The sequence below is a fragment of the Camelus bactrianus genome, chromosome 13, assembly GCF_048773025.1.
Source record: "Camelus bactrianus isolate YW-2024 breed Bactrian camel chromosome 13, ASM4877302v1, whole genome shotgun sequence".
Taxonomy (NCBI): Eukaryota; Metazoa; Chordata; class Mammalia; order Artiodactyla; family Camelidae; genus Camelus; species Camelus bactrianus.
In genome coordinates, this window is record NC_133551.1 from 611,220 (window position 1) to 627,241 (window position 16,022).

Sequence of the window (16,022 nt, forward strand, 5' to 3'; positions counted from 1 at the left end):
TTTAAAAGTTCTTAATCAAGAATCGTATATCCAGCAAAATTATCATTTAAAATTAAGATGAAATAAAAAGACATTTGGAAAACAAAATCTGAAGGAATCTGCTGCCAGTAGACCTACCTTACAAGACATACTAAAGTTAGTTCTTCAGGCTGAAAGCAAGTGACCCAAGACAGTAATTTGAATACACACACACACAAAACAAAGAACACTGATAAAGGTAATTATGCAATTATAAAGGAGTATAATTGCCTATTTCTTATCCTTTCTTATCTTGTTTAAAAATCATAAAGCAGTATACATTTAATTGTATTTGTGGGCATATAACATACAGAAATGTAATATATTTTCCAATAGCATGGCAAAGAGGTTGGTGAGAACAAACCAACATTGGGTTAAGAATTGACTCCAGATGTTTCACTTGAATCCAAAGGAAACAATGCATAGAACCTGAAATGGAAAGAAGGCTAATATGAGAAAAATTATACATATAACATAAAAATTGTATTCTACACTGGAAACTGACACAACACTGGAAACTGACTATAACTCAATTAAAAAAAAAGAAAAAAGTTATACGTATAAACTTGCTCTCTTTTCTCCTCTCAGCTTCTTTAAAAGACATAAAATTACATAAAGGAATAATAATTATAATGATGTACTTTTGGGCTTATAACATGCATAGAGATAATACCTATGACAAGAATACCACAGTAAGAAAGAAAAGAGAGTAGAGCTATATGGGAATGCTGTTTCTAAATTCTCTGAAATTGCTGGTGTAATTGTGAAACTGTTTTTGATAAGACATATATGGTAAGGCCTAAAGCAATCACTAAGTAAATAACTAAAAATATATAGCAAGAAATTCATTAAAGAAGTTAAAAAGTAATATTAGAAAATATTCAATTAATGAAAAAGAAAACAGTAATGACAAAAATAAAGACTTGAGGTGTAGAGAAAATAATAACTTAAATGAGAAATGTAAATCCTATTGTTTTGCTTAGTTTTGTTTTTATGAACTCTGGATACAAGTCCCTTATCAGATATATTATTTGTGAATATTTTCTACCATTTTGTGGGTTGTCTTTTCATTTTCTTAACATTACTTTTTCAATTAATGCTATGTCTCTCTCTCTTTTATTTTTTTTCCTTAAAATGAATCAGAGCAAACACAACATGTGTACAAATCTATAGATAAAGCTGCTCTGGAAAAAATGCATAAATACATGGCAAAGAAATGAGACTTGGCATTTTAATGCTGATCATGCCATCCTCATTGCCATAACACCAAATCTGTGCTTGCAACACAGTAAACTATGTGTATCTGCTATACCCTACTTCTCAAATCCAGGACTTATGAACTCAAATCAGAATTTGCCATCAAAAACTCAAACTTGAATTCCTGTACTAGGAATGTCTCCAGTAGAGAGCACTAATGTTTTTTGAATATTCGGTGTAAGTAGCTTTAATTGAGATAAGGCCTAGGAAGGAGTTACAACCATTTCCCATTCCCATATATCTGGGTACACAAGACATAGGCATTTATTCCATATCTATTAACAGTTTACAGAGCACCCACTGTCCCCAGGCACCACATTAGGCCTTGGGATCCTGAGGAGGAAAAGATACACTCTTACCCTCAAGGAATTTGGCCTAGTGAAGAAGACAGTCTCAATCCCCTAATAACATCTCCTTGCATCAATCAAGGAAAGCATTTACTAATCATGCACTTTCCTATCACAAACTACATACATATATGTAGAAAAGCACATGGACTATAAGCATTTGCAAACAGTAGGTTCAGGAGGGCCTTAGAGAAAATCTAGTCAAAATCTCTCATTTTATACCTGGAAACTTTAAACCCAGATTGGATAAGTGACTTACCTATGATCACGACAAGAGCTAAGATTAATATGGCACTTCCTATATGCCTAGAACTGCTCTAACAGTATTGTTTATTTAATCCTCACCACAACTCATTTTTGAAATACAAACCTAAGGCACAGAGAAATTAATTAACAACAAAAATCAAACAGCTCACAAGGGCAAAGTCAGGATTTGAATCTAAGTAGTCTTGCTCCAGAATCCATACTTTTAGTCACCATGCTATATTTAAGTAGCTATGTCTAAAGGCAGTCATGATTTTCTGACTCATGTTTTTACACTGTCTTGTTATTTTATACTGTCAGGGTTTCCAGCATCTCTAGAACCCATTGGTCAAAAATTATCAAAGAAATCTCAAGATATTATGGTACTTCAAAGTCACAAGATCCTCGATTTGGGGAAAATGGCTCAATTCAACGTGGATGTATATGTTACCAGAAGGTGAAGATGAAGACATGAACAGACATGAGAAATATAATAAGTAATCTTGTAATAAGTATTCTTTTATCTTACTTTGACAAATGTTGCCACTTGTGTCTCATTTCCTTGTCTTCCTGAATCACTTCCATGTACTCCTTCTCACTTCCAAATCCCAGTCTTTAAGTGTGTTGATTCTTCAATCAAATAAGAACATGTTAATGTAGACAGAGCTAGGGATTAAATCTTGAGAGGACCCTGCACTATACAAGATAGAGAAAATGTGCATTTCAGAAGCCTCAGACTTCACTTCACCCATTCATTTATTATCTAACAAATATTTATTTGGTGCCTGTCATATGCACAACAATGCACTGGGTTCTGGGGATGTGCTAGTCTATGTGATGGATGTGACCTTTACCCTCCTGAGGTCCACAGTCTTACAGCATTCCTCCAGAGTAAGTTAGGGATCCATAGTTAAGCACTTGTCAATTCTCAACCTGTTGGGCCTCTGAATGATGCCTGAGCTACAGGAGGATGAACCGAATGACTCAGCAAGACTGGGGACTGCTAAGAGATGCTGTCACTCTCAGGTGTGCAGACTACAGAGGAGAGAGCATGTTATTTTGAAATGACAGTAATACACTGTTTGAGTGATATGCATGAACTATAAAATAGTTTATAAATAGAAATTATTTGCATTATGATTATGTTTTGTCAGAATGCACACATATTTTTTGTGTGTTTGTGTCCTTGAGGACCCTGAAGAACAAAATTTTGTATCTGATTATTGAATTGGTTAAGTAAATTAAGCAAATCCAGGCATTTTATTTGATAATCAAGTTCACTCAAAGATGAAGGTAAAATTATAAAATTTACACCCACTTACATATTTGTTTCATCCTTTAGTATGCTTCTCCCCTCATTTTTACTTGTAATCAATCTGTCTGTAACTCCCCCAGTTACACAGAGGCCTTTACCAGACACAAAAATCTATTCTGCTCACAAAAACAACAGGCTTCCTTAAGCCTTAAGTTTTTTTTTTTTAATTTGCCCTTTAGGTCTCAATTTCTCTGAGGAATCTGGGAAGTCCTCTCCACTTTAGCCCACTCTTTCATCTACCATTGTAAGACCCAACTACTTTTGCCCTTCAATTTTGTAATGAGATAAATGACGCCTGATTTATTATCATACTGCTCTTTTTCATAAGGTGACCTGGTTATATTCAGCTATTATAAAGCATATTTGAGTCATAGGCTCTGAACCATGTCAATATCCTTTACTAGGAGATTTTACTCAGCCCTGAATTTGCTCATACATCCAGCTACATATTTGCCTCAATTTTTTTTTAAAACTATAAGTTTCTTGAGGGCACATGTTTATTTGTTTTTAAATCCTCCAAAAACAATTTGGTGGAGAGACTGAATTGGAGATAAAGAAGTTAGCAGAGATAAATTAGTAGAATAAGTGGATAATTGGAAGGTGTTCCTGCATTTGGATACATAGGATTCAGGAGACAAAGACAAAGAGAACTCTGGTGTGGGGACACACTGGGGTTTGGTTAGTTAGTCCCCACTGATTTATCATGTCCAGCCTAACGGTCCCTGGAGGAATGCTTGGAGACTTGTGGACCCCAGGAGGGCAAAGGCCAGATCCATCAAATGGACCAATGTATCCTCAGAAACCAGTCCAGTGTTTTGCACACAGTAGGCATAGAATAAACATTTGTTGGATGATAAATGAGTGGTAAGATGAAACGTAGTCTGAGATATCTGGAACATGAAATATTCCTATCTTCTTTTCTGATATAGTCCAGGATAGTTACATTAAACACATAGAAAACAGAAACTCCTGCCTGGACTGTTAGTGGCTTACGCCAGATCTCACTGCCAGAAGAGCCACCAGCAGAAGCCAAGATACCAATTCTCATACACTTTCTGACTCATATCTCTTTTCCTCTATTTCTAAAATGTTCTGAATCTTGTTCTTTTACAATTTATATTGATTCTTAAAAATTCTTAACAAACTATATATATGTGTGTATATATACATACATACACACACACATACACATACATATGCATACATATTATGTCCTAGTCTTAGAGAATCAGTTAAGATTAGAATTGAAGTTCAGTATTAAATGTGTATTACAATTAACAGATAGCCTAATATTAGGCCAAGAAACACATATGCACAAATACATACACACACAGTCATTGAGGAAAAAAAGATGGGAGGGGCATGGAATCAAGGCCTAGCTGGTATTAGACCTGGGTTATTTCAAATCAAAGAAATGAAAAAGTTGACTATGAGGAACCTCAGAAACCAGCTGTTTTCACAGTATCAGGAAAACTTTTGCCCAGATTTCAACATGGTCCAGGGAACACAGATTGAATTCTTACAGGGATCCCAGCAAGCACTGTCTCAGTCACTAGCAGAACCCATCAGGGCTTTTTTTATATCACTTCACAGGAGCTAAGGAGCACTAACTCTGCTTTAATTCTAAGCTTTCAGCCTGGCTTCACTTGCAAATATTTTCTTAGAAGTCTTCATTTTATGGATGGGAAAGAGACAATAGTCAATAACTGGCTGGCTCCTGTGTGGCAGATTCCAATATGGGACCCAGATGACAGTACATATTCTTTAAATGGGATGCATGGGAAACTTTCAAAGAAATATTTGGACATCTTCCAAGAAGACAGATTAGCTGGAGATGGCGAGCATCCTGCTGCAGGAAATCGTGTTTTTCCCTTGAAGGAGAGCCTGGAAGATCACCTTCCTAACACTTGTCATAAAAGGAAGGGATGCCATATAGTTAAGGCAGAGGGTCAATCAGCATAGTGGGCTGAGAACACAGAGTAATTGGTCGTGAATATTTAAGACTGGGACCATGATAAGGGATCAGTTCACACAGTAGTGCACAGCTGGCCTTGCACAATTACAGTTTCTAGTCAACCTACCTTATTCCAAAAACACTTGCAATGTCGACCTCATCCTGTCCTTGGACTTCTCACCACTGAGCTCATTCTCAGGAGTCATTCTCAGAATTTCTCCCAGGCCCGAGGAGAGCTCACGTTAAAACTCTGCAACCAGGAGATTGAAAAGGTCAGGAAAATATGGTGAAGTCTTTGATCAAAAATAAATAAAAATTCTTCATCAATGACAATATGCTCAATCATACAGAGTTGAACCAGCAGGAAGACTTTCTGAGAATGCAAAGCCATGAATGCCTTCTCACTTTTGTTCTTTTCTTCTGACTTGATGTCTCAGTAGGACTAACAAACTTGAACCCTGGTGTTGAGAAAATATTGCAAAGTAGTATTTCAATTGAGCACTGTAAAGCTAGCCAAACTTTCCCAGACCCATGTTCCTATGCTCCTCCTTCAACCCTGCGTGGCCCACCAACCTCTCCTCCCCTTTCAGGTGCTGCATGCTTCCCCTGTAGATTACATACCTCTCAGAAAAGGAATAATGATTCCTGTTTACCTTCGTATTCTGCCTCACCTCTCCAGAACTCCAGTGCTTTCTTTTATACACTGTAGAATTTCAATGTTTTAATTAATTGAAAGAAATAGAGAATTTTCCATTATCAGAAATAATTTTATAATACAGAATTGGAAAATAACTGTTAATACTGGATAATATTCTGTCTTCCATTAATCATAAAAATTTTCTCATGACACAGAGAAATCTGAACTCTTATCAAGGCAGCCACATGCAGCAGAGATGATGACACTCAGAGTCTCTCTTTTTTTAATTTTTTTTTTTTATTTTTTGGTTTGGTTTGGGTTTTATTGTTTTGTTTTGTTTTTCAGGGAATCAACTCAGAAAGGCCCTGCCAAACCTAGGAGTGAGTTGATTGCTCCATGTAGGTCATGCAGTTCAATAACACAATTTGTAGTGATCCTTTCATTTCTGTTATTTGTGACTCTGCTTGTGCCATTGGGCAGAGGAAACGGCCACATTGCTGCTCACAGTCATCTCCTTTATCATATGAATGTGAGGAGCCTACCACTAGATATTTCCCCAAACCAATGGGATGCTGTAGAAAACAGAGTATTTCTATGTCTTTTTCTTCTGGATTTTCTCAGGTTACCAGAAAGAGATTGACTGAGCCCTGAGGGTGGATTGGTCATTTTAAGACAATATTTGGGGCAGATAAGGCAAACATATAGAATTTAGGTCTTTCTAAATTTTACTTCTCTTTCATGAGTCTCTTTCTGATTATTAACACCTGCACTGATCCATCTCTTCATGTAAGTAGTACTTGGTTGTTTTCTATGTGTTCACCTAAGTTCTCAGCTGCTTGAGGTCAGAAACCAATATTGATGCTTTTTGATATTGTTCTTGATATCTAGCATACTGATGGGCACAGAATGAGTGCTTAATAATTATGATGAGACTTCTAAACACAATTTTACACTTTGACAAATTTGGCTGTGGAAATAGTGACTGAGTCTTTTAGAATTTTCTATGAACAGAATAATAAATGTATATAGGAAATTTATAAAATATAGATGGGAAATAAAATACAGCAGCATCTTTCAGAGACACAGCTTCTCTTTCCTTTCTCTTTCCAGATCCATGGAGCTGACAGATCTTTCTCTGTCCACCTCTGATGGAGACTATATTCTTTACTGTCCAGTAGCATATTCCCTTTGATTGTCTCTTAGGTATGCAGAATTGCGAGCATATTCGAACTTTCCTTCTTTCCTTCTGTCAAATTCTTGTCAGCAGTTTTACACACACACACACTCTTCCCCCACCACCAATCTTTTGCAGATTATATTCAGGAGTTCTTCAGGCTTCTGCCTAAGAGGGTGGACTTTGCAGACTGGTGGGCCTGGGTTTGAACCTTACATGATCACTTTGGATAAGTTTCTGGATTAGTTAAAATTAGCTGCCAGTTACAGAGACTGCAAAGAACAGTGGCATAAACAAAGTGATGTTTGTTTCTCTTTCACATTAAAAAAATTTCTAGAGAGACAATCCAGAACTGGTATTATGATTTCACAAATCTCCTGAGGCTTAGGCTGGTTCCACTTTTTAGGTTTGCTAAACATCAGATGAGGTCCTCAATCTCATAGCCTTAGATGGAGCTTTATCCATCACATGCAATGTAGAAAGGAGGAAGGAAGGAAGGGAAGGAGACAGAGGAAGGCAAGCATCTATGATCTCTTAAGGAAATTTCCCAGAGGCTGTCATACACTTCCTGTTACATTTCATTGACCAGAATTTAGTATTGTGACCTCACTAAGCTGGAATAGAGACTGGGGAATGTTGTCCTTATTCCAGACAATACTCAGCTGAAATGTGGGTGGTTCACATCGTTAGAAAGAAAGGGGGAAAGGAGCATTGGAGTAGCCAAATACCAGTTACTCTATACCACTTTTTTCTTGACTGTTATTACCCATCTCACAGGAGTCTTAGGATTAAAATAAATGTTACTATGAAAGCATCTAATACAGTATCTAGCATAAAACAAGCTTTCGGTTAATGTTAGTTAATATCCCTCCTTATTCCTTTTTTGTGAATTTTCTCATTTCCCTGATACCCCATCATTGGCATCCAAATTCTATTTTAAATACTTGCCCCAGTTGATGGTACTAAGCTGTAGTCTTGTACCTTTTCATAAGAGGGAGCAACAAATACATTATTATTCAATGTCAGCATTAATTTTTTAGCTTAAAGTTTGGCTTAGATTTAAGACAAAGCTCTTGGAATCAAATAGACCTAGATGTGAATCCTGGTTCTGCCACTTAGTCACTGTCTAACCCCAGCCTCTTGCTCCCTCCATTTCCTCATCTGTGACCTGGGGTAAGATTCAGATATGAGGATTAAATGAAAATAATAGAGAGAGAGCGTCTGACAAAGTAAGTGGTAGTTTTTCTTATCTTTTTAAATTTGGCCTAATCTGGGTGAAACTTTTTGATAATGAACTCTTATTCCATTAAAAAAAAAGTTTTAAAATTGGTCATCTCCATACATATACAAATGAGTGTTGTTAAATTGTTAGTCAAACCTTTTGATAATTGTCTCCAAAATCAGTTTAAACCCAAATAGCAGCAAAGTCTTTCTTGTATTTTTTTTTAAAGAAAAAAACAGCATAGCTGAGCCTTAACCTTATTTAGCCTTGATTTGAATGATTTTTGGCAGATCCACTCTTAGACGCAGAAACATTTCCACCAATGAGTATATTTCATAGCATCTTTCCCCCAGTGGCTAGTTGTTAAGCCCCTACTGTATCCCAGAAGCTGTGCTAGTTTCTGGGGACATATTGGTAAGCAGAAATGCACATGGTCCCTGCTGCTGTGGAAGTCGCAGTTACTGAGGGAGACAGGTGAATCAATCACTGAAAATAAATGAAAAATTGCCATTATTAAAGTTGTTAGGAAGGAGACATACCGGTGCTGTGAAAGTATGTGTGAACATCTTATGATCCAAGGTTGAATGGTGATTTTAGGAACAAAAAATTGACCAGTCAGTTGAAGTAAAGAGATGTTATGAGCATATGGTTTGAAATGAGCTCAGACACAAGGTGAGCCTGCCCTTGGCATGGACCAAAACATGCCACAGTCTCCAGCACCACTCCAAAGAATGCATTTCATGGTTTGGGGCTGTATTTAAAATAAGTGCCCGTGATATATAACTTCTCAATGTGATACTCTGAAAGGGGCTACATAACTTAGGAATAATCTAATTATTTCATAATGTATTCATGCTATATTGATAAATATTAAATTCACATACTTTTTTTTTGATACACCAAGCAGAGATATCTGAGAAAATTGGCTGTAAAGTAGGATCTTTTCAGAGAGGGTCAGAGTGTTGATCTGCATTACCTGTAGTGAGAATTTGAATTTGAAGCCATTTGGCTGAATGAGGTGGCATAAGAAACACTGTTGGCAGAAGAATAGGTAGCCCACAAAGTAGCAGTGGAGGATGACCACAGGATGAGAGGTGTGAACAGTGTGTTCCAGAGAGCAGGCAGGACTGTGCTTGTGATGGCCCATCTCAGAGCCAGCAGGCAGCCCCAATGTCCCATCTCTCCAAGGCATTCCAGGTTCACATAGACAAGAACCCAGCTTGGCACCTTGGCAGTGGGGTACCATTTCTCCTTGTCCTGTCCAGCTGAGCTAACGGGGCATCCTTTGGGGAAAATGTTGCCTCTCTGGTCTCTTTTAGGGGTTTGGAAGTTGGCTGGGAGGCTCTGTTCCCATGTAACATGTTAGGGCATGACTGATCCTCGGGGGTAGAGCTGCCTGCCATCAGACTGTAGGTGGTTTCTTGTTCTGAGCTGATAAATTTAAGATGAATTCCATTCATCTAAAGATTTTTAAGTTCATCTCTGTAGGCAAACCTAAATGAGTTTTAGTTAAATGAGGTATCAAAATAGGCAACTGAGCAAGGGCTTGTCTTCCAAAAGCATTTGTGAGTCATGATGCAGTTTCTAGAGGCATAGTGTTGTGCACGGTGGGCAGGTTCCCATCCCTCCCCAAGAGTATTTGTGCTAGGTATTTACCCTAAGGCGTCACAAGCCTTTCACTTTCACCTTCCCAGGAATGCCATTGGAACTAGGACTTTCCCCAGCTCTTCAATTGCTCTGTAATTGGAATTCCTCCCTCAGGGTGCAGCAAACTTGTTTCGACCTCAGGGACTTCTCAATTGCTGTTCTCTGCCTAGAAAATTCTTCCCCTAAGAATCTGAATGACTGCTTCCTTCTCAATGGAAGGTCAGCTCCAGAGTGACCTCAGGGATACTTTCCCTAATATCTAGATAAAGTACCACTGCCTGCTACCATCATAGTCCTTCAGACCTGGGTTCATTGCTTGCTGACTTGTTCATATTCTGTTCCCCCCAACACAAACACAAGAATATAAGTTCTGTGAAAGCATGGTTCTTGTCTCCCTTGTTTACCTGTTCTTAAGCCTGGTAGAGAGTAAACTTCCCAACCTGCTGCATTTGATAGTAGGCAAAAAGTTTACCCCTTTGGACATAAAATATTGATAACATCACCTGTGCTTCCTGTCTCATAGAAAAACTGAGGACCTGGAGTTAGGGTCCCGAAGATACTTTCTCTCCCAGAAACTTGTGACTAATTTTTTGATTCCATATATATATATATATATATATATATATATATATATATATATATATATATTGCAAATATCAATACCATTTACCCAATTACATAACCCCAAAAGTCTTAGAACACATTTTGTGCTTGTCTTTGCTTTGCTCCCCACTAAACTACTCCTTAAACAATAGTAATCAGTTTGTCCAGAGGCCATATCCTTAAGGTCCCTCCCTTCAGCACCCTTCCTTCACAGCTTCTTGATTGCCTTGAGTCTTTCCAGGACCACTGATAATTGTCTTCCAACCAGCAGTTCAGTTTGTATTCTTTCCCCTCTTCCACCTCCCAAATTTGTCATCCACACTGCAGGAAAATAATTGTTGTGGAAGGCAAATTCCACACCAATACTGCTTAGTTTAATAATCATGTAATGACTTGCTTTGCCACAGGATCATGTCCAAATACCTTGAAGAACCATGTAAGGCAGTCTTCCTCTGTGTGCTTCTGCAACTCTCCAGCTTCACCACTTGCCCTTCTGTCATTTCTAAATCATCAGTGCACACAACATGGACAGAATGTGCACAGTCACGTGCCATATGCACTAACCATCCAAACTGTTTGCAGTGCAGAGAGGAAGGATTCCAGGTGGCTTCACTCCCCTCTATCTGTGGTGTTCACATTGCCTTGTCAAACACCTGCTCATCTTTTAAGAGTCAGTTCAAGTGTACCTATTCTTAAAGAACATTCCAAACACTTGCCCTCTGCCCACCACTTCCAAGAGCTCCTCATTTCTTCCTCTGCACTGCCTCTGAGCCTTGTAGTATGCCTATAAGAATACCCATGCCAGAGATCATCTCTGCCTCCTCCTCAGTGCTCCTTCATGGTCAAGTTATTTGATTCATCTCCTGAGCTTCCTGGGCCAGGCATTATACTTGGCATGTTAATCAGTATCTGGAAAAGAACAAAACAACCAAATTCAGTGTACTTATTATCTAGTAGAGGGCTTCATTCAATAACATACTTTTGACTGATATTTGAAAAATTGAAAGATCTCCTTGAAGGTTAGAGTTAGGAAGAAGGGATATTGTATTTATGCTGTTAATAGATATCAGTTGAATGGCCAAAATATTTTGTCAATGAGCTAGTGTTAACTGAACATTTACTGTGTTCAGAGTTCTGGATGTGGCCAATTGCAGGGGATGCTTGAAATAGCTTTTGGACATTTCTGAAATGACTCTGGCTTTATCATTTCACTGGGTCAAAATGTTAAATGGTCAGCACAGGTTCTCAGATTCCAGGCAGTTTAGAACATAGTGCCTGAATGTTTTTTCATCCACTACCCTCTTAAAGGATTTTGAAACACTGTGTCCTTTCCTCATCCATTTAAAAAGATAATATGTAAAAATTTTATCTTGACTTTAAATCATTATAAAAGATGGTGCTTCTTACATTATAAATATTGATTTACAAAAACCACTCTTTTTAATGTACACAATGGAAGCTAAATTAAATACCAAAGTGATTTTGTATCTACCATGTCATCCATATAAAAAAAAAAACACACATTATAAACAAACTGTTCTAGAAAAGCCAGGAATTTTACATAGTTGTTTCCCTTGCAGAACTCATTTCATTCCTCTTCTCCTATAAAACTTAATCCCCATATAACATTCTTGTGTTTGATATATTTTCTTGATTACAAGTGCATTCTTAGCTCACTCTCATCCATGTACACCCACCCCTTGGCTCAGGACACCTGCTGGACATTGGTTGAACATCAATTTCAACTTTTCTGTCTCTTACTTCAAGAGACAGAAAAGATCCTCACAAAATTGGGAAGGAGGAAAAAGAAAAGTAGAAAAGGAAATCAGTGCAGGACCTGACTTTTGGTGAGGGAGCCAAAAAGGGGAAAACACTCTTTTACTGGGACACACACAGAGAGATCAGTTGGGATTGAAGGAGATCCAATGAGGGTGAGAGGAGTGCACAGCAGATGCCTGGCTGACAGAACTGAAAGAAACCAGCACAAAATATCCCTGTAATCAATCCCCAGACCTTGACTTGAGCTGTTGATGCTGAGCTAGGAATGTCTGCTGAAGCTGAGGGAGAGAGCTGAGGCTGATGGCACAGACTGAGTCTCATGGGGTTGGAGTGTGTTGTTTTCTGTAATTGGTAGTGTCTATGGAACAGAACTGCCTGGGACCTGAATTCAAAAAGCAACATTGCTGATGCACATGGTGTGGATTATCTAGTTATCTCATGGACATATTCACTATCTCTGCAGGTCCAGGGCCCAATTTGGCATTTTTGCAATAGAAGAGAAGCACGGTTCTATCAGAATCATCATAATTTTGGTCTGAGAGACCCAGGGGAAGTTCGGGTTGAAATCAGAATCCATGGCCAAAGAACCTGCATATTTCATTGGCACAACTGTGATTTTTATTGGGTCCAAGGCAGAGGGTGTGGATATGCTCTGTGGTTGTCTTGGTGGTCCCATGCCACAAGGAAGAGAGAGCCAAGAGCAGAGATCTGGGTGCACAGAAGGGGAAGTTGAAGCCTTTCCATCAGCCTTGTCTACTACATGAAAATGTGACAATAGGGATGGCAGTGACCTGATACTGCACTGAGGACCCAGCTGGGGGACTGAAGGATCATTACAGGAGGCCCTAGTGCATGACATCTTTAGATTTGTTTCCACTGGTGTTTCTGTGTAGAATTTGGACATTCCCATGGCAATAGAAAGGGCAAAGGAACTGTTATGAGTGTGTATTGGAAACATTCCAACACCACATACCACAGCCTGCACCCCAGAAATGGTTTGGAAGTCTCAATTCCAATAAAAGGAGAAACCCTAGCCACTCTCCAATCTGTGATAAACACCTAATCAAAATGAGGCTCTGTTAAACAACAAAAGTACATTGTGTTCACCACAACAAAAACCACATTGACAATCATAGAAATAACAGGCAATGCACTCACAAGAATGACATGGCACCACACCATACCAAAAACAGATCTCACAGCAATATCATGGAAATGTGCACAGCCAACATAGGAAATCTTCCACTTAAAAAAAGCCCTTCAAGTCTACAACAGATAACTGACAATCTTTAACCCATAAAGATAGAGAGCTATAATAAAATGAAAAAGAAGAACCATTCCCAGACCCAACCTCCAACACACTTGGAAACTGAACAAAAAATAAATTAAAAAAAGGCAGCATGTGAACATCCTTATCTACAGAACAGACTGAAATAAAAATTAGATTATGACTACTTCTTAAAAAAAAGTTTTAGTTTTCTAAAATGTCTGAATTTTCAAAGCCACATTTTATATTCTCCACCACCTTTTTCTTGTCAATGAGCCTGAGTAAGGTGTTCACTCAGTGACCAAGAAGATCTCAGGTGTTGTCAGCAGGACCTAAAGCAAGCCTCCTTCTACTTGCTTCATCAAAAGAAAATCGACCTATAGTTCCTGCCACTGAGCCAGGAAAACAGGCAGTGAAAAGACATTCAGTGTTGTTAATCATCAGAGAAATGCAAATTAAAACCACAGTGAGATATTACCTCGTGTCTACCAGGATGGCTATCATCAAAAAGACCACAAAACCACAAACATTCAGCAACAATGTGGAGAAAATTGAACCCATATACACTGTAGGTGTATAGTTTATACAGAGACTAGTTTGTGAGAGCTGAGTCCTGGAGGCCTGTGATTTATCCAGGAGGTCAAGTCATTGCAGGCAGCATGTGCTGCTTGAAGCCAGCTTTCAGCCCTGGCTGTCCATGCACATCAGTCTCCTCAGGAGCTGAGTCCCCCAAAATCACAAACTCCCACCCAGAGATTCTGATATAATTGGCCCAGGCATCCTGATTTGAAAAGCTTCCCACTTGATTCAATGTGTAGTCACATTGAGAGACACTGTGAGCAACTAGTTCACTCTGGGTTTAGTCAGTATAATTTATACACCCAAACTAGGAAAAGAAGGAACAATAGAAATGCAAACTATTACAACCACAATGGAAAACAGGATGGTGGCTTCTCAAAAAACTAAAAATAGAACTAATATATGATCTAGCAATTCCACTTCTGGGTATTCATCCAACGAAAATGAAAACATTAACCTAAAAATATATATGAACCCCAATGTTCATGGTAACCTTATTTACAATTGCCAAGATATGGAAGCAAACTAAGTGTCCATCAACAGATGACTGGATAAAGAAGTTGTGGTATATATAAAATGGAATATTACTGAGCCATAAAAAAGAATGAAATGTTGCCATCTGCAACAATATAGATGGACTTGGGGAGTATTATGCTGAGTGAAATAAGTCAGACAGAAAAAACAAATACTGTAGAATATCACTTATATATGAACTCTGAAAAAGAAAACTAGTGAACATAACAACAACAACAACAACAACAAAAAACAGACTCACAGGTATGGAGAACAAACTAATGGGTATCCATGGAGACAGGGAAGAGGGGAGGGCAAGACTGGGATAGGGAATTAAGAGGTACAAACTACTACTTATACAATAAATAAGCTACAAGGATATGTTATACAGCACAGGGAATATAGCTGATATCTTATAATAACTATAAATGGAGTATAACCTTTAAAAACTGCAACCTGGAACTTATATAATATTGTACATCAACCCTACCTCAATTAGAAAAACGTCGAAGACCAGTTTGCCCCATGTGACCGAGGTCCCTCCAGTTTTGCCTCCTTTTCCTATCTGTAGGGCTCAGTGTCATCATCTGTTAAATAAGGTACTCAGGCTAGAAGGCCAGCTCTACTTCAAGAATCCTGTAAATCTATTGAAAGCAAACTAAATGATCAAATGAGAAAACTCAATCCCAGCATGAGCAATCCTTACTGCTGGCAGAAGTTCCATCTCCAACATGATGAAATGAGGACTAGATAGTGCACACTTGTTCCTTGCTTTCATAGGCAGGAAGACACAGCTGATGTTATGTGAGATTTAAGAAGTAGGGAGAACAAGCCACATACTGCACTATACTTAATACTCTCATCTGCCTTTGCTTTCCCTTCCTTGCACACTTACTGGAGGTGAGATGTGTTTAAGGTTATATACCAATAAAAACCAAATTATTATTTGCTTTTACCCATCAAATTTGTCTATATAGAAAATGTTTTCAAATAATAAAAATAACATTTATTAACCATAAAATTTCAAATAATTTTAAAACACAAAGAGTAGAAAGTAAGAGTTATCCATCTCTTGCCCAGATATATTTTATTTCCTTTAAGGAGTTTAACTCATATCATTCAATACCTTTTCTTATATATATATATACATAAAGTATATTTTAAATAAAATGTATTAATACTATGTGTAAATTTTACAACTTGCTTTTTCATTTGACAATATATACTGTAGACATCTTTTCATTTGAATTTACATTGCTTTACCTCATTCTTTTTAAAGGCTGAATAGTATTCTACTGTCCAGATGAAATAAACTGTATTAAGCCCTCCCTACTGAGCCTGGTCCTCTCCCCCCTAAGGTGCAGGCCCCTGCATCTGTGAAGGGGAGACGTGGTCTTGGGGGAAGAGCAGGATGTGCAGACAGAGGTGAGCAGGCAGGGAAGCAGGGCCAGCTGACTGCCACTTTCT